A 25,217-nucleotide genomic window follows, 5' to 3' on the forward strand; every position below is an offset into this window, starting at 1 on the left:
GCCTGGTCTCGATCTTGATGGCTTGCGTCATGGGCTCCTCGGGAGGTGCCATGCCTTGATATCTCCGCCTCCTCGTGAGCCTGCCTGAGGAGGCTGCTCCTGAGGAAGCTTCCTGTCGTCCGCCCCGCGATCCTTGGCCCCTCGCAAGGGTCTTGAGCTTGAGCTGATGAAGCTGGGCTGCATTGGGCCCCCACTTGAGCCACGCCGCAGGCCGCAGGCAGGCAAGTCTGGGGACCCCCGTTCCCAGAACGCCGACAACTCCGACCAGACGACAAACTCCGGCAACACCTCCGCAGAATGGAATCGAGGGCGGGGAGGCCGCACTGCCACGGCGCATCTCCCCCCCACTGATCAAGCGGCCTCCGCCGAGGCCCCGGGTAGTCTTCGTGGGAGTCGCGGGATGCTTGCGGGGCAGCCCCGGCCACGCTTAGCTAGAGGAGAGTCAGGCCCCTCCCGGCGGGCCTTCCCCTTCTCCGCGGTTGAAAACCTCTTTGTGGGCGCCATGGGGCGCGGCGAGTCAAGGAGGAGAGGTGAAGAAGAAGAGGCGGAGAGGGAGAGATAGACTGGGAGGGCTCACGCCCTATCGTACTTATAGCCGGAGGAGGCCAACCGTCGGCCTCCACATTCGCAGGTAATCATGACCCATTTTTGCATGCAGGGACTTGTCAAGTCATGCGGTTGCCGAGGCGTCATGGGGAAGCGGAGACACCCACGTCCAATCAATCGCCACGCGGCGCCCAAGGCCGCAGGCTATTGGGGCCCGCGGCGCTTCGCACTCGCCCCTTTGCTTCTCTGCTAAGCCAAGTCCGGGCGCGCCTTGGGCCCGGGGGCTACTGTCGGTGTTCTAGGAACGGGGGTCCCCAGACTTGCCTGCCTGCGGCCTACAGCGTGGCTCAAGCGGAGGCCCAGTGCAGCCCAGCTTCATCAACTCAAGCTCAAGACCCTCGCGAGGATCCAAGCCTCGCGGGGCGGACGACAGGGAGCTTTCTCAGGAGCAGCCTCATCAGGCGCGCTCGCGAGGAGGCGGAGAGATCAAGGCAGGGTACCTCGCAAGGTGCCCGTGATGCAAGCCATGACGATCGAGACCAGGCGGGCGCCGGCCTGCGCAGTGTCCTTGTTTCCCCATCGGTGCAAAGGGGGCAAGCACATGCCAAGGCCTTAGGCAAAGGTTACTATTTCAGTGCAACAAGACTAAGACCAGCAGAACGACAGGATGGAGGTCATCGTGGAGCCCAGGACAGGGTCACCGTCAGAGTCTTTGGCAGTCGAAGACCAACTTTAGTCAGGATAAGTGTACTAGATGGTCCCCTTCAAAATGGCCAATTGTTGGTGCCCTTCCCGCTCATTATTTGGGAAGAGGCCTAGGGCCTCCCTCTATAAATAGAGCTAGCCACCACAGAGTAGGGGAGGGGATCCAGATTTCGGGTAGACTAGAGAGAGAGAGGCGACTGAACTCACCCAAACAGTTCATCGCACCAGCTCAAGAACAGCCCCTCGCGAGGCTGTTCTCCCTTTGTATTGTTCATCATCAGCCCCTGAGGCAATACACCACACCACGCACTGGAGTAGGGTATTACACCACAATGGTGGCCTGAACCAGTATAAACCTCGTGTCCCTTGCGTGTTCTTCTTTCTAGCTTAGATCCCTTGCGAGGCTTCGAGACGTGGGCTGGTAGGGGAGAGATCTTTGCACGCACCCCAGAGTTCGAACCTCAAGGGTCTGCCGGAACTCGAAATCCGACAGCGTGGTAACCACTACAGAAAGGGACGATATCGAAGATTAACTCTTCGCTTCAGAAGTTATCCGGAGATCCGAAGACCACTTCCAATGTTATAGAGCCCGTGCAACGGGCCTCTACTCTGGGAATTACACCTTTAAAGGTGGTTTTGGTGGGCTTGATCCTTGAAGGGTCAATGCCCATTTTGCGCACTATGTTCTGATAAAGTAGGTTCAGGCTGCTGCCTCCGTCCATAAGGACTCGCGTGAGGTGGAATCCGTCGATGATTGGGTCTAGGACCAATGCGGCTGAGCCGCCGTGACAGATGCTGGTAGGGTGATCCCTACAATCAAAGGTGATCGGACAAGCTGACCACGGGTTGAATTTGGGGGCGACTGGCTCCATCGCATAGACGTCCCGTAGTGCTCGCTTCTGTTCCCACATGGGAATGTGGATGGCGTAGATCATGTTGACCGTTTTTACCTGGGGAGGAAATTTCTTCTGTCCCCCCATGTTCGGACACCGGGGCTCCTCGTCATCATCGCGGTGCAGCCCCTTGTCCTTGTTTTCGGCGTTTATTTTACCGGCCTGTTTGAACCCTCAGCAGTCTCTATTAGTGTGGTTGGCTGGCTTGTCCGGGGTGCCATGAATTTGGCACGAGCGTTCCAGTATGCGGTCCAGACTGGACGGTCCCTAATTGTTTCTCTTGAACGGCTTTTTCCGTTGACCGGATTTGGATCCGCTGAATCTGGCATTGACTATCGTGTCTTCAGTGTTGTCGCTGTTGTTCCGTCGCTTATGTCTGTTGCGTCATGGCCTGCCGTTATTGTCACGGACATCCGAAGTGCCGGAATGTGGCGTAGTGCTGCTGCGAGCCAACCAGCTGTCCTCGCCCGTGCAAAAGCGGGTCATTAGTGTCGTGAGTGCTGCCATGGACTTGGGTTTTTCCTGGCCGAGGTGTCGGGCGAGCCACTCGTCATGGATATTATGCTTAAAGGCCGCCAGGGCTTCGGCGTCCGGACAGTCGACTATTTGGTTCTTTTTAGTTAGGAACGGAGTCCAGAATTTCCTGGCTGACTCTCCGGGATGTTGAGTAATGTGGCTCAAGTCATCGGTGTCCGGTGGTCGCACATATGTGCCCTGGAAGTTGTCGAGGAACGCGTCTTCTAGGTTTTCCCAACTGCCAATGGAATTTGCGGGCAGTCTGTTTAGCCAGTGTCGGGCGGGTCCTTTGAGCTTAAGGGGAAGATACTTGATGGCGTGTAGATCGTCTCCACGGGCCATGTGGATGTGGAGAAGGAAATCTTCGATCCATACTGTGGGGTCTGTTGTGCCATCATATGATTCGATGTTTATGGGTTTGAACCCTTCTGGGAATTCATGATCCATCACTTCATCCGTGAAGCAGAGGGGGTGTGCGGTGCCTCTGTGTCGGGCCATGTGGCTACGCAGTTCAAATTGGTCCAGGCGGCTTTTTTCGGCCCGGCCGGACTTGTTGATAGTGTATCCGGCGTGACGGTCATCGTCACATGTTGGGGCGCGCCCCCGTGATCCGTAGATCGATCTTAGCTGTCCTGCTTTGTTTTCCAGTATATCTTGCAGGTCTTGCCTATTGCCCCGGGCCGTGGTGTATTGGCGTGGGGGTGCCGGCTGGTATTCGGGCTGATATGTCGTTTTATCCCAGCCACGAGGTGGCCGGTCAGCCGTCTGGTGCTCGAGTCCGTATTCCTCAGCTGCCAGGACTTCAGTCCATCTATCTGTGAGCAGGTCTTGATCAGCTTGGAGTTGTTGCTGCTTCTTTTTTAGGCTCTTCGTAGTGGCCATAAGCCGGCGCTTGAAGTGCTCCTGCTCCACGAGATCCTCAGGCACGCCGAACTCGTCATCGCCGAGGCTAATCTCGTCTTCGGAGGCGGGCATGTAGTTGTCCTCCTCCAGATATCTGTCCGTCGCCTGTTCGTCTGGGCTGACCCGCCCATCTTCCTGCTCGGCCTGCTCGAAGGCAGGCTGGTCAGGGTTGTATTCATCGTCGGCACCATGCGGATTGTTTTCTTCTCCTGTGCAGGTATTGTTGTGGCGGGGCTTGGAGCGGCGTCGATGACGCCCATGCTTTGCTTTCTTCCCTGAGGGGTTATCCTTCATTGCCTCATCGCCATTGGTTTCCTTCGGGGTGTCCACCATATATATATCATATGAGAAGGTGGTTGTCCATCGCCCTGTGAGTAGTGGTTCCTGTTCTTCTCCTGCATTGTCGTTCATACTGTCGATGTCCTCGGAGTCGAAGTCAAGCACGTCGGTTAAATCATCAATCGTGGCAATGAAGTGGGTGGTGGGTGGGCAACGAATTCCTTCGTCGCCTACTTCCCACTCGAGCCGGACATAGTTCGGCCATGAGTCTCCTGACAAAGAGAGAGACTTTAATGAGTTCAGCACGTCACCAAAGGGCGAGTGCTGGAAGATATCCGTGGCGGTGAACTCCATTACAGGAGCCTGGCCAGGTTCGGCGGGCTCAGGAGAGCGCAGACTGGAACGTACAGCCGGATACGAGTCCGGGGGTCCGGTGTCACAGGCTTCTTTAGGGGTGAGGCTTGTGTTCTGCTCTACCGCCGATGAGTGTGCGGCCCGCGGGGCGGGGTCCATCCACCCGTCCTTGGGCAACGCGGTTTGCTACGGATTTAGGTCTGGGGCCATTGCAGGGATGATATCCTGAGCATTGTCCAACAACAGGTCTAGGCCGTGCTCGTCGTGATTGTCCGGTGTTCCTGGCTCAGGCCCGAACCCGTCAAAGATCAAGTCTCCGCGGATATCAGCCGTGTAGTTCAGGTTTCCGAACCTGACCTAGTGGCCAGGGGCGTAGCTGTCGATCTGCTCCAGATGGCCAAGCGAATTGGCCTGCAGTGCGAAGCCGCCGAACACGAAGATCTGTCCGGGGAGAAAAGTCTCACCCTGGACCGCACTGTTGTTGATGATGATTGAAGGAGCCATCGAGCCTTGCAGCGACGACAGAGAGGAACTCTCAATGAAAGAACCAATGTTGTTGTCAAAACCGGCGGATCTTGGGTAGGGGGTCCCGTTCTGTGCGTCTTAAGCTGATGGTAACAGGAGGCAAGGGACACAATGTTTACCCAGGTCCAGGCCCTCTCGATGGAGGTAAAACCCTACTTCCTGCTTGATTGATATTGATGATATGAGTAGTACAAGAGTTGATCTACCACGAGATCATAGAGGCCAAACCCTAGAAGCTAGCCTATGATGATTATGATTGTGATTGTCCCTCTAAGGACCAACCTCTCCGGTTTATATAGACACCAGAGAGGTCTAGGGTTTACACGGAGTCGGTTACAAGGAAGGAAATATAATATACGGATCGCCAAGCTTGTCTTCCACGCAAAGGAGAGTCCCATCCGGACATGGGACGGAGTCTTGAGTCTTGAGTCTTGTATCTTCACGCTCCAATAGTCCGGACGAAGTATATTGTCTGGTTGTCCGGATACCCCCTAATCTAGGACTCCCTCACCTGGCAAGGATCTTGCCGAGGGCCTTCGTCTTCTAGCTCTTATGTAGACTCGCAGGCCTTTGGTCTTCACAAAGATCTGCATGCCACCACGCAGGCACCCGTGAGCCTTGGTCTTGATGTTGTCGATGGTGTCAGAACTCTCAGCTTAAGAGTGGCGGCCTTTCCGGTGTTGGGCAAGTCGCCCCAGCAAGGCTCTTGCCGGGGTTATGTAGGCCGCCCTGGCAAGGGTGTTGCCGGGGGAAATCCATCTTGCCCTTTTGCTCTTCATGCCTCTGGCTTGGGTGCTTCCCGTGAGTGTGTGCAGGTGGCTCTGGTTCTCGCTCTGCTCCTCATACCAAGACCAAGAAGCGAGCCTGTAGGTGCAAGCGCCCTGCCGAGTCTGAAGAGGAGCAGGAGGTTGTGATTCCCTCCAAGCCAACTCGCTGTGAAAAGTCTGTTGCTGCCAAGCAACATGTTGCCCTTCCAATGCACAAATGGAAGGCAAAGGAATGGGAAGCTTTCCGGTGGAGGAATCCGTGTGAGGTTCCTGTTGCTCCAAGATGGACCATTGTTCAGTTCTGGAATGAGATGGAGGTGAGGATTGTCCATGAGTTGTTCGGGCATCACAAGAACCGGTATACCAAGAACTGGACCATTGATCTTGACCATTTGAGGAGCAACATGGAGTACTTTGGATAGGCTTTGGCTCTCTGTGAGGAGTTTCATTTGGTCAAGATCATGCCAATCAACTGTGACTTCGATCTTCAACTTATTCATCAGTTCTATGCAACCATCCACTTTGGTGAAGACAATGCTTGCACTCTCTTTCATGTGCCATGATGAGTTCTTTCAAGTGCCCTGGAGAGCTTCCTGCAATTCTCTTGGCTATGATGATACCAGTCTCGCCGGGATTAATGGCAACATTCGTCCTCACGACCGTGCCCATTCCATGCCTAAGGAGAAGCTTGATCCTTTGTACATTCGTGGGTGAGGCATCATTAGTGAATCCAAGGATCTTGAAAAAGTATATGATATCATGCACCGTCTGTTTCGTAATGTGCTTCTACCCAAGGTTGGGAATCAGGATGAGATTTATGGGTACCTCATTGACTTGCTGGTTGCTATGAAGACACAAGTGGGCTCTGGTGCTACGTTTTATGTGTCCAAGTGGCTATGGGAGGAGATGTTCAGCATGGTAATCTCCGTAAGGTTCCCATCTATGCTCCATTAGTCATGTGCTTTCTGAACTCAGTTTGGGCTATTCGTCATCCTGGAGAGCCTCTCACTTTGCTAGATAACCTCATCATGCATGAGGTCAAGCAACTTAAGAAGAAGAAGCATGTCGACCCCCACTTTCTTGCTAATGATCCCGAGGATGTTTATGCCACTTCAGATGATGAGGATTTTGAGATGGAGGCGGGTGCCAAGCCCTCTTGGGTGACTAAGCTCACCGCTAAGGTGAATAAGACGTTTTGCCTCCAGTCACATATTCAGAAGAAGTTGTGTGAGGCACATGTGAATGAGAAGCATGCTCGGCACCGACAGATTGCCATGCTAAGGCACCTGAACATGCCTGTGACTAGTGGATCCGAGAAGAGCATCACTCCAGAGGACAAAGTGGATATGTGAGCATAGCACATGGACTGAGGATGAGGCCTATGGCGATCCTGCTACCTCCACTTCTGCTATTGTTGATGATATCATGGAGGATAATGAGGATTCAGAAGATGGTGACCTAGATGCAACTGAGGATTCAGAGGAGGACTACTAAGTTCTAGGGTGTTAGCGTCGCTCTTTTCCTTTTTGGTGTCTTGATGCCAAAGGAGGAGAGAGTTCTATTAGGTATCGGGATTTGCATGGGTGTGTCTCATTTGCCTCGAGTTGAGAGTTGAACTTCTATTTGGTTTACTTTGGTTTGTGAACTTTATGGTGTGAAACTTGCATGGTGTGAGACATGTGTTCCTTATCTATCCTATTGTACTTTCATTTGTTGTCTCACTTTCTTACCTGTCTTTACGCACTACATGTATGCTTATTATCTATCTTCATATTTGTTAGTAGTGGTTGGTCTATAAAATCTAGGGGGAACATTGATTATAATGTGTGACTTTGCATTCCAAAAGCAAATCAAAATAGTGCGCACATCTATGGGGAGCCCGTCTATATTTTCTAGACTTTCATGCAAATCTTATTATCGTCATCATCCACCAAAAAGGGGGAGATTGTTAGGGCATTTCCAGCCTTTGTGTTTCGGTGATGATGACGACTGACCTTGTGGTCTAATCATGTACCAAGTTCTTCAGGTACTCTATGTTGGGTACAAGACGATTAGGCATTCACTCCGGACGGAAAAGATTGAAGACGGTGTTCTCTACATGTTTATCTCTTTGGCCGTAGGATATCCGTACTATTAAGAGGGAATCCACATAAGAAGGTATTGGGTGAATCATTGCACGTACACATTCCTGTCCACCCACTGTTACCTTCCGTTCGAGGAGAGAGAGGTCCTCATTTCCTTCCAAAGAAGTGGTTTCACCCTCTAAGCAGTTGTATTGCTCATATGGGCAGTTGTACCGCCTGCCCGGTTAAACCGGTGCAACCATCGCCCTAGGGGTGAAGCCCTAGGCTTGCTGCTCCAAGGTTCATGCACATTGGTTGTAGCGCTGCCCTAGGGCAGTTTTACCGCCTCTGGTCTGGGAAGTACTTGGACAGCTTCACAGGCGGTTGTACCAGCCCGGTACCGCTCAACCACCGGGCAAGGTTCTGTGATGGGGAGGTGCTTGGGCGGTGGCGACCCAGTTGTCTTGGTTATACTTTGTTAACCGATACTACCGGTGACCAGCGCGGTTCTATTGCTCTGGACTTAGCCGCCTCCTTGACTCGGGCCAGGCGGTAGTTCCGGTGCTTCTACCACTCGACTACCGCTATAGGGGTTACTCCCTTCTGTTTGAGGCGGTAGTTGGGCAGTAGTAGAGCGGTTGGTCCGGTTACTCTAAGTAACTGGTACTACCGCTTGTACCACCGGTTGTACCACTTGCTAGGGTTTCTACATCATACTCGTGAATCCCGGTTGTACCGGGGTCATGAGCAGTTGTATCGCTAAAGTGTAAAAACTGTTGTAATGGTTGGAAATTGGGGGTACCTATTTAAAGGGTGATTCTTCCACCTACCACTCACTTCTTGCCTCTCTCTCCTCCATTAATGCCCTTCAAGCTTTCTTGCCCGATCTCTCTTTCTATCCACTCAAACTTGTTGATTTGCTAGAGATTGAAGAAGGAGACCTAGATCTACACTTCCACCAAAGGAAACTTGATCCCCCCATACTTTCTTGTGTGGATTTTGTTGCTCCTGGGTGTTTGAGCACCCTAGATGGAAGAGGTCACCTCGAAGCCACATTCCATTCTGGTGAAGCTCCGTGGTGGTGTTGGGAGCCTCCAATTCAGTTGTGGAGAGAGCCTCAACCTTGTTTGTAAAGGTCCGGTTGCCGCCTTCAAGGGCACCACTAGTGGAATCATGACATCTCGCATTGTGTGAGGGCGTGAGGAGAATACGGTGGCCCAAGTGGCTTCATGGGGAGCATTGTGCCTCCACATCGCTCTCAAAGGGAAGGAACTTCAATAACACATCCTCATCTCCACCGGCTCCACGTGTGGTTATCTCTTACCTTTACTTTGTGCAAGCTATTATTGTGTTGTATTCTTTGCTTGCTCTTGTTGTTGTTGTTGTCGTCGTCGTCGTCGTCGTTGTTGTTGTTGTTGTTGTTGTTGTTGTTGTTGTTGTTGTTGTTGTTGTTAGCATCATATAGGTTGCTCACCTAGTTGCACTTCTAGACAACCTATTTGTTGCTAACCCTAGTTTGTTAAGAAAAGCTAAAAATTGTAGTTGCCTATTCACCCCCCTCTAGTCAACCATATCGATCCTTTCAGGTTGGACTATAGAGTCATGCATGCCTTCTACATGGAGGAGAGCACAATAGGGGCATTCCACTTCACCTTGTTCAGCAACCAGAATGTCTCTCGCCACTTCCTTTATCATCGTTAATAGTACAAGTATACAACCCTGGTTCATCATTCTTTATTTGGTGCTTATGTAATTCTTTTTTTGATGTAATTCTTGAACATATCTACCTGGTTTTTTTTAAGATCAACTGACAGTGGGAAAGGCTCCCACTGACTTCTATATTCATCAACCAAGTTTAAATACAAGAATACATATTCACTCAGCCGTATACTACAGGGCACCCAAAGGCAGCAACACATCCAGCATGGGGTGCTAGCAAACTAGGGGGGCATACAAATCAACTTATGTAACAACACTGGAGAAGCTTTCTACAAATTGAACTAGCTTGGAGTTAACCCTATGGCCGAGAAGCACAAAGTCTTGCTTGAACCTTTGTCGCCAGGAGACAAAGCTAGGTGTGAGTCTCTTGAAGATTTTACCATTACATTCCTTCCAAATGCACCAGGCAGCCGTCACAAAAACCTCCATAAACATTGGTCTCGTCCATCTCCTCCTGGCCGAGTGGACCATGTTGAGGCGACTGCCAGTGTCCTCAAAGCTCGAGCCCACAGCCTCCAAACATTTTTTGCTGAAGGGGCACATGAAAAACAGGTGTTCCACCGCTTCCTCGATCTGGCTGTTACAGAGTACACAATCAGTGTCGTCGTCTATGTGATAGTGTCTCCGGTGGAGCATGTTCTTTGTGTTAATCCTATCAGCCATAATTAGCCAGGCAAATACCTTTAGTTTCATTGTGCATTTGGATCTCCATATCCACGAAAACGCCTCATCAGTGTCAACGTTCTTGAAGTAGTACCGGTAGAATTTCACAGATGTATATTTGGTCCCCCAGTCACAAGCCCCCTGTCAGAAGTTGGAGGTCCTACTTCAGCCCTAGCTTGCGGCGACAGTGGCAGATGGAATCCCTCATGAACAGTGGGTATCCTGAGGAGTGCAGCCACAGAAGTATCCTCTAGTTTTGTGTAGGAAAATGCGCGCGGGAGTGATTCCATCGGCAGTTGTTCTTGCCACAAGTCTTTCCAAAAGAGAGTTGTCTTACCATCCCCAACAGAGATGCTCGTAATTCTGCGGTAAATATCACTTAATTGCATGATGTCCTTCCACCAAAATGACCCATAGGGGGCTATGGCATGCGGCACTTCATCTTCATAATAAGAAGACCAAACCAGGTTGATCCACGACACGTCTCGTCTGTTGTAGAAGTTGTGAAGGAACTTGAGCAGGAGTCCCATATTTTGAACTTTGATGTCCAGTATATTTTGAACATATGTACCTGTGAATCGAATAATGCATTGGTTGTTGAACCTGATGGATATGAATGAAATTATAGCCTACTTTCAAATTGAAATTTGGTACAATTTTAAATAGCAACAATTAAATTAGGTTGAAAATATGATCCGCGGGGACATTACGATGCACACGGTCTATAAAGCATGTGATTTAAATACATTAAAACTGAGCACATTCCCTGCCTTCCCAGACCATCAAGGTTTCTGTCCGTCGGATATTTGTTCTGGGTTGTTGCTGGCCGTTGGATGACTATCTAATCTCGTAATTAACCAATGGGCCAGGTGTCCTAGGGAGGCTATTCCGGTGGAAAAATCGGCGGCCTCTGGTTGATTGGACCAAGCAGCCCATTTAGTGGTTGGTGAAAGAACAGCCCACCAATTAGCTAGCGTGCGACATCGCTTCAGTTTAGGTCAACGGCATCGAAGGGGCAACAGTCCCTCCCTTCATTTTCCCTCGCGGCCGCCGATGAATCATCGCGCCTCCACGACGTTTAACCAGCCGCCATCTATCTTCCTTCTCCAGTTGCAGCAGAGAGGGGCTCAACTCTCAGACTAGTGAGGCGCGACACCATTGCCGCATCCAATGGCGCCATGGCCCCGATCTCCATCCATGCGTCCATGCGGAGGCGGCGCTTGGAGAGGCCATCGGGTTGGTGTTCGGGCGATGGACAATGGTGCAGGTGGCGGTGTAGGAGCGGTGGGGCGGCAACGACTCGCACGCCAACGCCGACCAATTCAGCGGATCAATCCTCTCTTGGTTCTATCTCTCAAGGGTACGTATAGCTCCTTCAGTAATCAGCATCCTCAGATAATAAATAATACTGTATGTTCCTCTTCCTTCATGTCCCCTTAAGGCGGGATCCTGTAGTAATGTAGATACTGTTTAGTTTAGCATCTGAATTCTCATAGATCTAGCGCCGTGGTGGTCTGCTACTTGGCTTTCAGATCGATGCAGCAGGGATGGTCTCCACTTTGTGGCTGATGGGGCTCGAGCCTTAAGGAATGATCATTGGCAGTGACATAGGTTTGCCTCTACAAGAACAATTCGACAAGGGAAATGGGGGTACATGCCAACATTTGATGGAGTCCGCTGGTACAAATCATTTCCTTGATCCCTAACCTTTATCTTGGATATAATCAGTGTTCTCTGCTGGTTTGGATTTGTCCTTTCCGAAATTCCGAGTGCCTAGGATTATCATTCCACAACAATCAGGATGTCACCCAGTTGATAGGAATTTTGAGCACAAAGTCACATACATGTGTTCTTTATAGGAAAATTATTATGTCCAACTACTACAGTGGATCTGTCAATATATCATGAGTAATGAGGATGATCTTTTTTATTGAAGAGATTATAATATAGAAGAGGATATTATGTTCACAAAAAAGAGAGGATATGTTTTTGGTATTCTTCTCGGCCATTATAGAATTGCCACTATCAATAGGTCAATTGGTTTAGCTTTTCCTATAAATTCAACAAAGTAAGGTGAGGGCTTTGAATTTACTTCTCTACTTTTTGTTGGAAATATACCCTAGAGGCAATAATAAATTGGTTATTATTACTATATTTCCTTGTTCATGATAATCGTTTATTATCCATGCTATAATTGTATTGATAGAAAACTCAGATACATGTGTGGGTACATAGACAACACCATGTCCCTAGTAAGCCTCTAGTTGACTAGCTCGTTGATCAATAGATGGTTACGGTTTCCTGACCATGGACATTGGATGTCGTTGATAACGGGATCACATCATTAGGAGAATGATGTGATGGACAAGACCCAATCCTAAGCCTAGCACAAAGATCGTGTAGTTCGTATGCTAAAGCTTTTCTAATGTCAAGTATCATTTCTTAGACCATGAGATTGTGCAACTCCCGGATACCGTAGGAATGCTTTGGTGTACCAAACGTCACAACGTAACTGGGTGGCCATAAAGGTACACTACGGGTATCTCCGAAAGTGTCTATTGGGTTGGCACGAATCGAGACTGGGATTTATCACTCCGTGTGATGGAGAGGTATCTCTGGGCCCACTCGGTAGGACATCATCATAATGTGCACAATGTGACCAAGGGGTTGATCACGGGATGATGTGTTACGGAACGAGTAAAGAGACTTGCCGGTAACGAGATTGAACAAGGTATCGAGATACCGACGATCGAATCTCGGGCAAGTACTATAGCGCTAGACAAAGGGAATTGAATACGGGATTGATTGAATCCTCGACATCGTGGTTCATCCGATGAGATCATCGTGGAACATGTGGGAGCCAACATGGGTATCTAGATCCCGCTATTGGTTATTGGCCGGAGAGTTGTCTCGGTCATGTCTACGTGTCTCCCGAACCCATAGGGTCTACACACTTAAGGTTCGATGACGCTAGGGTTATAGGGAATAGATGTACGTGGTTACCGAATGTTGTTCGGAGTCCCGGATGAGATCCCGGACGTCATGAGGAGTTCTGGAATGGTCCGGAGGTAAAGATTTATATATGGGAAGTCCTGTTTTGGTCACCGGAAAAGTTTCGGGTGCTAACGGTAACGTACCGGGACCATCGGGAGGGTTCCGGGGGTCCACCAGGTGGGACCACCAGCCCTAGAGGGCTGCGTGGGCCAAGTGTGGGAGGGGACCATCCCCAGGTGGGCTGGTGCACCCCCCCCCCCACCAGGGCCCAAAGTGCCTAGGGTTTGGGGGAAAATAGTTCTCTACTTTTTGTCAACTGATTTCCTTTATCTCTATGTTAGAACCTCACTTTCTTCATGCTAACTGATCAGTGACTTGCTCCTCCGCACAAGATTCTGAATGACCCACTCTTGTGCAGGTCCTGGCATTCAGGCTATCTATTCTACTTATCATCTGATCATCATGATGGCACATGTTGCACATCATGAATTAGCTACACAGAGAAGATACCTTTAATTTTTTGGACTGCCTCTTGAATGTAAAATTTGTGTCTACAAGTCACTAATTCATCTCGTTTCTCGGTTTATTCAAAGGACATCCAGAACATATGTCTTACTTTTTCATTTCTCCAACAGTAATTTGCAAAATAAAAAGATTGTTGTCTTGGTAGGTGATGAGGACATCTTGGTCATTGAAACAAGACCAATCATCCCTGGACAAACTCCAAGTTGTGACAAACAAGTACATGATCAGATGCAACACAATTCAAAGGTGAAAGCTACAAATGAGAATTGCGTCATTTCTTTGCATGGATATTATCTAATTCCCTTCTACTTATCCTTTGCAGATCAAAGAGAGTTGAGGACGACTCTTCATCAAGGGAGGGAGGATGATGAGCACATGGGTACATCATACATGACATTTCAGAAAAGTGCACAATTTAGTTGGAAAGAATTACTAAGCCGAATCAAGCAAACACATGGCCAGGTGAACACTAACTTAAGTTCATACCACAATCTTGAACACATGGCTGCACTTTCATCCCCATTGTTGTTGGTTGAACTTAGGTATCACATGGAAGAAATCCAACAACCTATGAGCTCTTGAAGCAACCGGTCTGGAGGAACGAGTTTGAAGAAAACAAGTTTCAAGGAAAGCTGATGCTGTCAGTTTTTATCTCTGATGTTTCGTGGTGGCACACCCATATGATGGAGAGACGGGGCCATAGGGGTACATCAACAGAAGCTAAATCAAATTATCTTTCCAATGCAAAAAAACCTCACGTCATTTGGAGTTGTGAGTCAAAAGTACTATTCATTCTCGTGGAAGGTGTCCAGGCTGTCAAGACTTCGCGAATTTTCGAGGAGCTCTCCAACAACTCCCAAAGTTGGCTAAGGGGGGTTGTCCCTGCTATAAAACCCCATCTCCCCCATCCTCTAGAAAAACCTTTTGTCAAACCATTCAGCTATAAGCTTATGCAGCAAGACTGCTAGAGAGATCCGAGAGATCTTGGTACCTTTGCTCTTGTGAGTTCATTCGGATTCACGAGAAGGAGCCTCTGGTTCCCCCTAGTTCGTGCTCTACGGTTCCAGCTGTTTTGTGTGGATTAGTCCCAGTTTGTGGTTCTGCGATTGTTCGGACAGCGGGTTGGAGTTCTTGTAGCTTTGGTTAGCCATCCCCAACGTATGGGTTGCATCCAACCTTGGCAGGTATAAAGCTAGTTATCCCGGCTGCTTGCAGCTAGTTATCCCTCCCGATTTGATCCTACGACGTGAAGATCAGGCCACCCTCGGGCGTGAACTCGTTCATCGGGTTCCCACCTATCATCTGGCATCAGAGCCTTCATTGACACGGTAGGATCTGTTATCTGAGCTTATCTTGCTATCATCGCTTTAGATCGAGTGTTTTTCATGCTATATTTTCTGTCCTAGAAGTCCAAAGCCCCACCAAAAATAAATCCAAGCCTTGTTGGTGCTGAGATCTTGTTGTTGCATACCTTGCATGTTCCTCATCGTTTAGATCTGCACCAAGTTCATCTTCATAATTGCTTTCAGATTTGGTTGTTGTGCTTTGGAAAAAGAGAGAAAAAAAGTGGCAAAAAAATCAAAGAGAGAAGGAAAAGAGTGGCAGAAAAAAGAGTCAAGAGAGAAAAAAAAGTGTTGTGTAAGATCCAAAAGTTTCATCTTGATAGAAAAAATTTCAGAAGCTTGTGTGTTGTGTTTTTCAATCTTGGTGCAAAGGTGCAGCAGATCTATCCACATAATTTTCTTGGTTTGCATCAAATTGATTTCAGCACAAGCCCCTTTTTGTTTACCCCACCGAGCTCCACCAAAAATCGAAGCTTGTTCTTTGATCCCTGTCTTTCAATCACTTTAACACATCTGGGAGAAGCACAATCTGATGTGAACTCATAAGAACTTTGGTGAGTAAGAGGTGAGGTTGTGTGATTCCACAAAATTATCCTATTCCACTTTTGGCCTTACTAACATGGCAGGATCTAGATCGAGTGTTCATGGAAAAAACCATGGGGAAGAAGATGCCCCGGTCACACGTGCTGAGTTTCTGGAATTACGGAACATTGTTCAAGAATATCGAAGGATGCTTAACGAGCGTCTTAGAGCAAGTGGTGACGGGGTTCAACACCGAGAATACCCTGTTTCTCATGAAGTGCAACAAAGAAGGCATGCCCGAGGGCATGATATTGTTGCTCGTGGGCATGTCACCACTACTCAAGAAATGCGACAAGGAGGACATGCTCGAGGGGATGGTGTTGCTGCTTGTGGGTGTGTCGCTGCTGCTCCTGAAATGCGGCAAGGATGGCATGCTCGAGGGCAAGCTACTGCTTCCCCTAGGCGTGTCACTGCTGCTCATGAATTGCAGCAAGGATGTCATGCCCGATGACAAAGTTATGGCACCCGTCGGCACACCAATGACCCGCCGCAAAGCATGACCGTGGTTGATGAACTGACTCTGGTGATTCATAGCTCATGTTTACATAAGAAGGTCATTCCTAATGTTGCCATCTTGACCACCACTACTGTCCCAACATCCAAGAAACATGTCTCACAAATTACATGTGAGGAAGAGAGTCCACAATCCAAAATCCCACAACATAATAGTGATAAGAAAAGCAAGCTGAGTGACTCCACCAAAAGTGAGGAAGAGTGTCCACTTTCAAAAACCCCACAACTTGAGAGTGAAAAGAAAAATGAGTTGAGTGACTCCACCAAATGTGAGGAAGAGTGTCCACTTTCCACAAATCCATATATTGAGAGTGAGAAAAGTGAGGTGAGTGAGTCCACAAAATGCGAGGATCAGGTTGTTTATCATGAGATTAGAGGAATGAAAGATCTCCACCTAGATATACCACACATTGAGGGAGAGAAGATTAATGAGTTGTGTGAGTCCACAAAATGTGAGATTGAGATCATTCCACACCTCATTAGAGAGATAAGCGATCCACAACTCAATATACCACACAATAAGAGTGAGCGGATAAGTGAGTTATGTGAGTCCACTAAATGTGAGGTTGAGATTTTTCAACAAGAGAATAGCGAGATGAGTGATCCACCACCATGGGAATTGTTAGTCCACCAAATGAAAAGAGAGAGGAACATTCAATAACTAACATTTCACAAAATTCTCTTTCTTTGCAATATGCGCAGGTGCAAAATGCATATCTATCAGCTCTCTTGCAACGATGGGAAATTGAGATCCAAGAACAAATATGGAGGACATGGAGTACCACTACACAAGGTGCATGTGTGAATATTGATTTTCGGAAAGGCATTCAGGTACTCAATGAGGTAAAACAAAAAGGATATTCCATTTTGATGAAACCAGAGGTATGCACGTATGAGTTTTTGAAGCAATGGCGTGATAAGATTAGAGAAAAATTGTTTGGTACATCATCCATCCAGCAATATGATTTTGCTAATGTTGAAGAGGCTATAAAAGGTCCAATAAAACTTAATGTTGCACATGATTATTCATCATTTTCTTTTCCTAGTTTTTTTGTATTGTCCTTGTGCTATAATTTTGCATACCAAATAAAGTTGAGGACACCTTTTCTCCTAGAGAGGGAGGCTGATAAGAACATGATGATGATAGGTTACAAATTTGTGCTCCATGGAAATATTTGCTGGAAGGAACTCCTAAGTCGAACAAAACATCATGTTTTCATTGTCCATAAGATAGCAAAGCTGAAAACTAAAATACTCTATATCATGAAACCTTTGCATTATGATTTGGTATTGCCCTGCTTTCTTTTGTGTCATGACCAAGTAGAGTCGAGGACGACTCCTTTTCAAGAAAGGGGGGATGATGAGGACATCTTGGTCATTGAAACAAGACCAATCATCCCTGGACAAACTCCAAGTTGTGACAAACAAGTACATGATCAGATGCAACACAATTCAAAGGTGAAAGCTACAAATGAGAATTGCATCATTTCTTTGCATGGATATTATCTACTTCCCTTCTACTTATCCTTTGCAGATCAAAGAGATTCGAGGACAACTCTTCATCAAGGGAGGGAGGATGATGAGCACATGGGTACATCATACATGACATTTCAGAAAAGTGCACAATTTAGTTGGAAAGAATTACTAAGCCGAATCAAGCAAACACATGGCCAGGTGAACGCTAACTTAAGTTCACACCACATTCTTGAACACATGGCTGCACTTTCATCCCCATTGTTGTTGGTTGAACCTAGGTATCACATGGAAGAAATCCAACAACCTATGAGCTCTTGAAGCAACCGGTCTGGAGGAACGAGTTTGAAGAAAACAAGTTTCAAGGAAAGCTGATGTTGTCAGTTTTTATCTCTGATGTTTCGTGGTGGCACACCCATATGATGGAGAGACGGGGCCATAGGGTTACATCAACAGAAGCTAAATCAAATTATCTTTCCAATGCAAAAAAACCTCACATCATTTGGAGTTGTGATCAAAAGTACTATTCATTCTCGTGGAAGGTGTCCAGGCTGTCAAGACTTCGCAAATTTCCGAGGAGCTCTCCAACAACTCCCAAAGTTGACTGCTTATTCACCCAAGGAAGCCATGCAAACCTGTTTACTTTTGAAACCATTTTCACGCCTAGCTAAGGGGGGTTGTCCCTGCTATAAAACCCCATCTCCCCCATCCTATAGAAAAACCTTTTGTCAAACCATTCAGCTATAAGCTTATGCAGCAAGACTGCTAGAGAGATCCGAGAGATCTTGCTACCTTTGCTCTTGTGAGTTCATTCGGATTCGTGAGAAGGAGCCTCTGGTTCCCCCTAGTTTGTGCTCTACGGTTCCGGCCGTTTTGTGTGGATTAGTCCCGGTTTGTGGTTCTGCGATTGTTCGGACAGCGGGTTGGAGTTCTTGTAGCTTCGGTTAGCCATCCCCAACTTATGGGTTGCATCAAACCTTGGCAGGTATAAAGCTAGTTATCCCGGCTGCTTGCAGCTAGTTATCCCTCCCGATTCGATCCTACGACGTGAAGATCGGGCCACCCTCGGGCGTGAACTCGTTCATCGGGTTCCCACCTATCAGTAGGTCATGTCTCCCATTTGTTCTCTTTAGCTTTTAGGCATACCAGTTTAGATATTTTAATATTGTAAACAGGATTGCGCATGATGGTTTCAACTTCATTATAAATCCATATTTTCTTCCAACGCGTGAGTATATATAATGGCCACAATGGCATGTTAAATTTCCACTAATTCAAATGATTTAGCTTTCAATACAAGAAGTGACATAGTTACTCCCATGTTTGTTGAGATGCTCAGAAACCACACACCGAGAGGGCTATTATCATATCTATGTTCAAACATGGAGTCGCTAGAGGTAATAGTTTTGGTTTTCAAATATAATTTATATACCTACAACATACATATGTTGCCAGATGCATATTTCCCTTCCCCACTATAATCCCTTGTACGTACTCAATGTTTGTACTGATGCTGATTTCTGCTCTTAATTTGTTGCAGTTATTGAAGCCCAAGTGCTCGGGACTTTTCTGGCTTGTTTAAAATAAAATTTGGGGGTGTTTCTGGGGTTATTTTGTTCCTGAATTCTGAAACCTGGGATCCCAATGGCTGCTGACAGGTTAGTTAAGTGGAATGTCATATTACATCACCCTTGCAGCACACCCTTTCTTTCCCAATCTCTGCGGGCAAACCCAACCGACAGAGGTTACTCGACTATGTTTTTAAGTTACCCCTATACAGATCAGTTAGATGAGGTTGAAGAGAACCTTGCAGATTCGTATTCATCACTTCGAAAGTTGTACCTTACTTGAATATTGATTCTTAGTTTTTCATGTGCAAGGCATGGTGCTCTCCGCTGGTTCTACACTTGTACTTCTACTCCATGGTTGAAGAAGCTCCTGATCCATGTTACAAGACAGGTAGAATTGTTTTTTTACCTGACAGGTAGAACCGTTTTATTCTTGCCTCCTTCCCAGTTTACTATTTTTGGACAAGCACATCAGTTCAAGATTTGTGCAGTAAAAATTTAGTGTCTCTTGGACTACATGGTTCCGTTATAAAGCTAACCCTTATTAGCACCTGATCATTTGCATACAACTGAAACTACTATCATTAGGTATCATTGTCATGCAGTATGAAACAATTGGAACGAATAGATGAGGTTAACTATATTTCCAATATGTTACTTACTGATAAAAAAACGGACACGCTAAATGGCATTCTCCGCTAATCATGTGAGTGTGGTATGCCATATTTTATGTTTCACTAGGTATCTCTCAGCTATGTAAAATCAGATAAATTTCCCTAAAAGAAGCAAAATCACATGATTATGCCGGTACTAATTTACTTATTTTAATATTCTGCCTATCTTGAGGCAAGTATCTAATTTTACTCCACCAATAGCGTGCACATAGATATATGGGCACTTACACATGCACACACATACACTGAGACTCAATTACATTAGAATAAGTCTACATTTTTATTTGCCTAGCTTCAAAGATGTAGCAAAGACAGGTAGGCAATAGCGGTTGACAATTTTCAGTTATGGTGGTATTAGGTAAGTATCAAAGATGAGGTGTATTTGGTACTAGGTTTCTGCCAGTATTCAGTAAGAGAAAAATTTGTTGAGTATTAAAACCATTATTGTGTAACTTTACAGATGAGTTATTGTATGTGTACCAAGTAGATACATCTGCAGACAATAATCCACCATATGACGCTTCAGTTTATCGCCGTGTAGTTCATTTTTTTCCTATTACTCTGTGGAAGAATAGACATTGCCTAATGGATTTCCCCTGTTTTATTCACCTCTTTACAGACTAGCTGCTAATGGATTTTGTGTGTTCCAAAGGCAGGAGAGATGCAAATCCATCAGATTGTGCACTGCAAGGTTTGCTTCTTATGCTCGGTGCAGATGTGATGTAGTTGGAGATTAGTTATTATGTGCATCAGCGTCTGTACATTTTTAAAAATCGCTTGCTTTATACTATATTTCATTTGACATGAGAACAAATATAAAAGCAGATTTTCAGCTTTCTATCTCAATTCTCATTGCAATGTTTATCAGAATGGCACATGTTCCTATTTGGGGATATTCTGAAAGAAAAATCCTCTTACTGCTTGTAAAACAGTACTATTTCCCAGCTCTGGCAAACTGACAATGAGTATGATACTACAACTTCTATATTGCACCCAACATGAATTGTGTGTTTTAGTACTGAACTGGACATTTTAATTGGTTGTATTCTTTCTCTTTGATATTTGTTTTCATTTGTTGCAAAACTGGAAGTTTGTCTTTGCTACCACGTCTAAACTTGATCTGTCCATGTGTGGCGTTTATACCGCATGATTAAAACACTATTTTGCATACACTTGCGCCAATCACTAACATTATAGCGCTAAAATGGACGGGCGCAGCAGCGCGCGCCTTTCATGATCTAGTTCTTCTTCATTACTTGTGGGTAGTCCCCAAACACCAATGGATCTAGTATACATCATAATCTAACACAGTTCACGTAGAGGAAATGCGTGTAACCCTGCACACAGTACTTGGTTTGCACGCATTTCCTCTCCGCGAACTATCGGGGAAACTGATCCACGAACACCTATGGGGCCGGCGGACCGAGCCCCTTTCGGTTTGGCGGGGGGCGGAGATCGCACGAAGAGCAGATCGAGGCGAAGCACACGAGCAGTTTACCCAGCTTCGGAGCTCTCCGGAGACATAACACTCCTACTGCTGCATGTCTGAGTGTATTCAGTTCTTGCTCGGGAGCGCTGAGTGCTACAGTACACACTAGCTGCTAACGAGACCGAGCGTGAGTGTTTTTCTGGCTTCGAACCCCCCTCTACGTTGCGCATGGGCCTCCTTTTATATGCTAAAGGGGTCTCCGACAGGTGGCAACGTAGACAAGGGTAAAAATGGAAAAGGAATTGCGGTTGGTACAACTACCTGTACAGTGTATCATACCTAACCCTGACGGCAGGGGACAAAGGCATTAAATGCCCGTCTACGTCGCCCAAATAGTGCAAAAAGGGACCGTCAGGGACGCCACCGCTCGCCACGATGGCAATCTTGTCAGCGTCGCTTGCCACCGTGCACCGCTGGCTGCACAGCCTCTTGCCACGCGCGCCTGGAAAGGCCCCAGGGCGACACGTTGGTGGATGTGCTGGAGCGCGGGTACAGAGTGGTAGCTTGCCGCGGCAAGCGCCTTGCCGCGGTCGTTGTCTTGTCGCGTCCGGAAGCTTGTCGCTCACCGGGCCTTGCCGGGACGCGTGGCGCGTCGCGGCAAGTTCCTTGAGATGCCTTGGTTGGCCTTCCCGGCAAGCTCCTCTTGCCGGGGCCTTGTCTCCTTGGCTTGAATACTTTGTTCTTGAATGGCTCCAAAGGAACCACGGAGGACCTTGGCGGTTACCCGGCAAGCCTTGCCGCGGGGTGCTGCGACTGCCCGTGCACAAGTTCGGGATACTAGGGTACCCCTACTCTAGTACACCGACAGGAGCCCCCGGGCCTGGGCCACACACGGTGCCGAGCGCTGTTGGGCCAGGCCCAAAACAGGGCACGGGCACGCGCGGCCTGGGTTACGCCGTATCTCACTCCGTATCCACCGCGCCCTCCCCGAACGGCACGCGTCGAATGCGGCGTCGTGGGAGAGATCGTGGGTGGTTTCTTTATTCGGAAAGACGGAACGCCCGCCCCCTCCCTCTTTATAAGCAGGGGAAACAGGGGCAGTTCGCCCATCTCGCCGGTTGCTACTCCAATCTCAGAAATCTCCGCCGCTCCCCCCTTCTTCCCAAAGCTGAAAGAGAGCAGCGCTCCGCCCCCCATCGCCACCAGCATCACCAACGCCGTCGATCTCCCCCACCACCTCCGCCATGGCTCCGAAAGCCGACAAGGGGAAGGTCGTGAAGTCGGCCGAGGCGCAGCGGCTCGCGGCGCTGCGAAAGGAGCGGGCAATCTCCCCCCCCAGCTCGCCGCGAAGGAGCTGAGGGAGTACTACTACCTCTTCTGGTCGACGGAGACGCGAGCGCATCCGCGTACGAAGGTACTCCCAGCTGCCGCTTCGGAACTGGCTCCGAATGGATACCCTTTCTTCGCGCTGTTCTTCTACTGCGGGCTCTGCCCGCCTTTCTCTGAATTTTTCTGCGATATCATGAACACCTACGGGTTCCGCCTCCTTGACTTCACCCCCAATGCTGTTCTGACCATGGCAGTTTTCGCACATCTCTGCGAAAACTTTGTCGGAGTCTATCCAAACGTAGCTCTTTTCCGCCACTTCTTTATGCCCCGAGTTGAGAGAGGGGAGCCTTTATCCGGCGGAATCGCCTGGATCTCGAGAGCTGGCAAGAAGGAAGCTTATCTGGAGGGAGAGCTCCGCAGCAAGTGGGAGGAATGGAGAGCAGAATGGTGCTGGATTGTCGAGGAGAACCCGCAGCCATTTACCGCCCAGCGCCAAGCCCCAATAGCGCGCGGCAACGATTGGAGCAACGTGGCCCCGGAAGACGATAGGCTGAAGATTGCCGTCACCCGGATCCTACGCCTCAGGCTTGCCGGGCTCACCGTAGGCGCCGTTGGCGCAGATTTTCTTCGCCGCCGCATCGCCCCCCTGCAGGAGAGGAGGAGACCCGCCTGGGAGTTCCAGAACGCGGCGGATATCATGAGGCTGCGCCCGGGCCTCAACTTCAACTTCACTGTCCTGGAACTGGACGCGATGATCCTGGAACTGTTCAAGCGCGATCCTCAACATCCCGAAGCGTTCATGTTGCCGAGGGGTGTCGTTCCGCTGTGCAACAACTCCTCGCTCGACCGCATCCGTGCAATGATGCCGCTGTGCGATTCGCATGGAATTGTCCCAACTTGGCAAGAGCCTGCAGACGACGTCGTGCAGGAGTTCTTTGACGGCTTGGTAGAAGTGTCGGTCCTCTCCGATGAACAGAAGAGCCTTACTCGCAACACCACCGATGCGGAGATGCAGCGCATCGCCACTAGGCTGGAAGAGGCGGCGGCAGCCGCTGCCGCGGGCGAGTTCGGATTCACCGTGGAGGAGGCAGAGGCAGCAGAGGCGGCAAGCCTTGTCGAGCGAGAGGAGCTTGCCGGCGAGGAAGAGCTTGTCGGGCCTGAAGCTGAGTCGAGCGAGCCCGCCGAGGGCGCGAGCGACTCGTTGAAGATCGGCTCCTCCTCCTCCCCACCTTCAGCCAGCTTGCCGCAAGCAGAGCCCCCAGCTCCACCAAGAAGGCGTCTCCGCAAGGCCGGGGACGTAGCGGGGCGGCAGACGAGTCAACAGCCGCCGTGCCGCGCGACACGCTCTACCGCGGCAAGCACTGTTGCCGCGGGAGCGCCTCACGCCGCTGCGGCAACTGGAGCGGGGTCTTCCCGGTCCACCGCTACTGCTCCTGCCAAGCGGACAAGGGAACCTACTCCTCCGCCTCGTCGCACCGGAGGCGAGCCGGACTTCGGTCTCTCCGCGCTCAGCTCCGACGAGGAAGAAGAAGAGTAAGATTCTTTGCTGTACTTGTAGTTCTTCAATTCTTGCTGTTTTGTCTTGTATCTGATTTGCTTTACTCTGAACCCATTCCTTTTCAGGACTCTGGCCCAGAGAGCGGCGAAGAGAGCCAAGGTCCCGGTGATTGTCATCGAGGACGAACCCACCGCGACAGCAGGGGGCGTGTCCGAGACCACCTTGCCGGACCCGGCAACTTTTCCCCAAAGCAGCCCCCAGCGCAGCCCCCAGCGTAAGTATATGGTTTACTTCCTGCTGCCAGGCGCGCATGGGTGCTCTTTCTTTGCTGATATCTGACTGTTGGTTTGTGTAGGAGCAGAGTAGCCTCACCAGGAGTGCCCGGAAGCCGCTCCCGAAATGCCATCTGCTTCGACTACACCGCCAAGGGAGGATTCCCCGGCAAGGGAGCGTTCTCCGGCAAGGGACAGTTCTCCGGCAAGGGACAGCACTGGCGACCCTCCGGTGGTTGAGACCATGACTGCAGATCCTAGTATAGGTAATCCTCTTGCTTGAAAACTTCCCTTGGGTTCTTCTTCTTCTGATTTTCTTCTTGGATACTTGCTTGACTTTTCTCCTTTTTCCGTTCGTCAGATCCATCTGCGACGGAGCCGATGGAAACCGAGGTCGCCGGCGAGGAGAACGCGCACAGCAACACCGACGACGCCGTTGCCACCGAAGGAGAAGCCGGCGCTGATGATCCCGCCGGCGAAGAGGCTGCCAAAGCTGCCGCCGCGGAAGCTGGCGAGGGATCCGGCGATCGCACTGACGGCCCCGAGGCCGCAGGAGCGTCAGGCGCTACGCCGACCGCCGATCCCATCGCCGCTGCTGCAGCGCTAGGCTCCGAAGAGCCCCAGCTCGGTGCCTATTTGAAGGCCGGCGACGGCATCTTCATCAAGCTCCCCTGGGCGTCAAGCTCCAGGGCGCGGGTCAAAGGAGAAACCTTTGATGAGGAGTTGCTCGCCTCCGCTGGGGTGACGTTGGTCGACGCGCCGAGCAACAGCAGCGGCGAGCCTGAAGAGGAGCAGCTGCCGCGGAGGCTGTTGTCGCTCTACCGCGCCCGACAGGCCAAGCTGGTGTCCCGAGAAGCGCTTGTCGCGAAGGCGGGAGCGGACATCGAGAAGCGCGTGGAGGAGCTCCGGGGTCTCAAGCAGGAAGCTCTCCGATCCCTGGCAGAGGAGCGGGAGCAAGTCGCCGAGGAGCGGAAAGCCTTCCTCCTCGAGAAGGCTGAAATTGAGGAGCAACAGCGGCTCGCTGCCGAGAAGCTGTCTGCGCAGGAAGGCGAGTTGGCGCAGCGGAAGGTTAACCTTGACAGCC

Source organism: Triticum aestivum, chromosome 7B (genome assembly GCF_018294505.1).
Source record: "Triticum aestivum cultivar Chinese Spring chromosome 7B, IWGSC CS RefSeq v2.1, whole genome shotgun sequence".
NCBI classification, from domain to species: Eukaryota; Viridiplantae; Streptophyta; class Magnoliopsida; order Poales; family Poaceae; genus Triticum; species Triticum aestivum.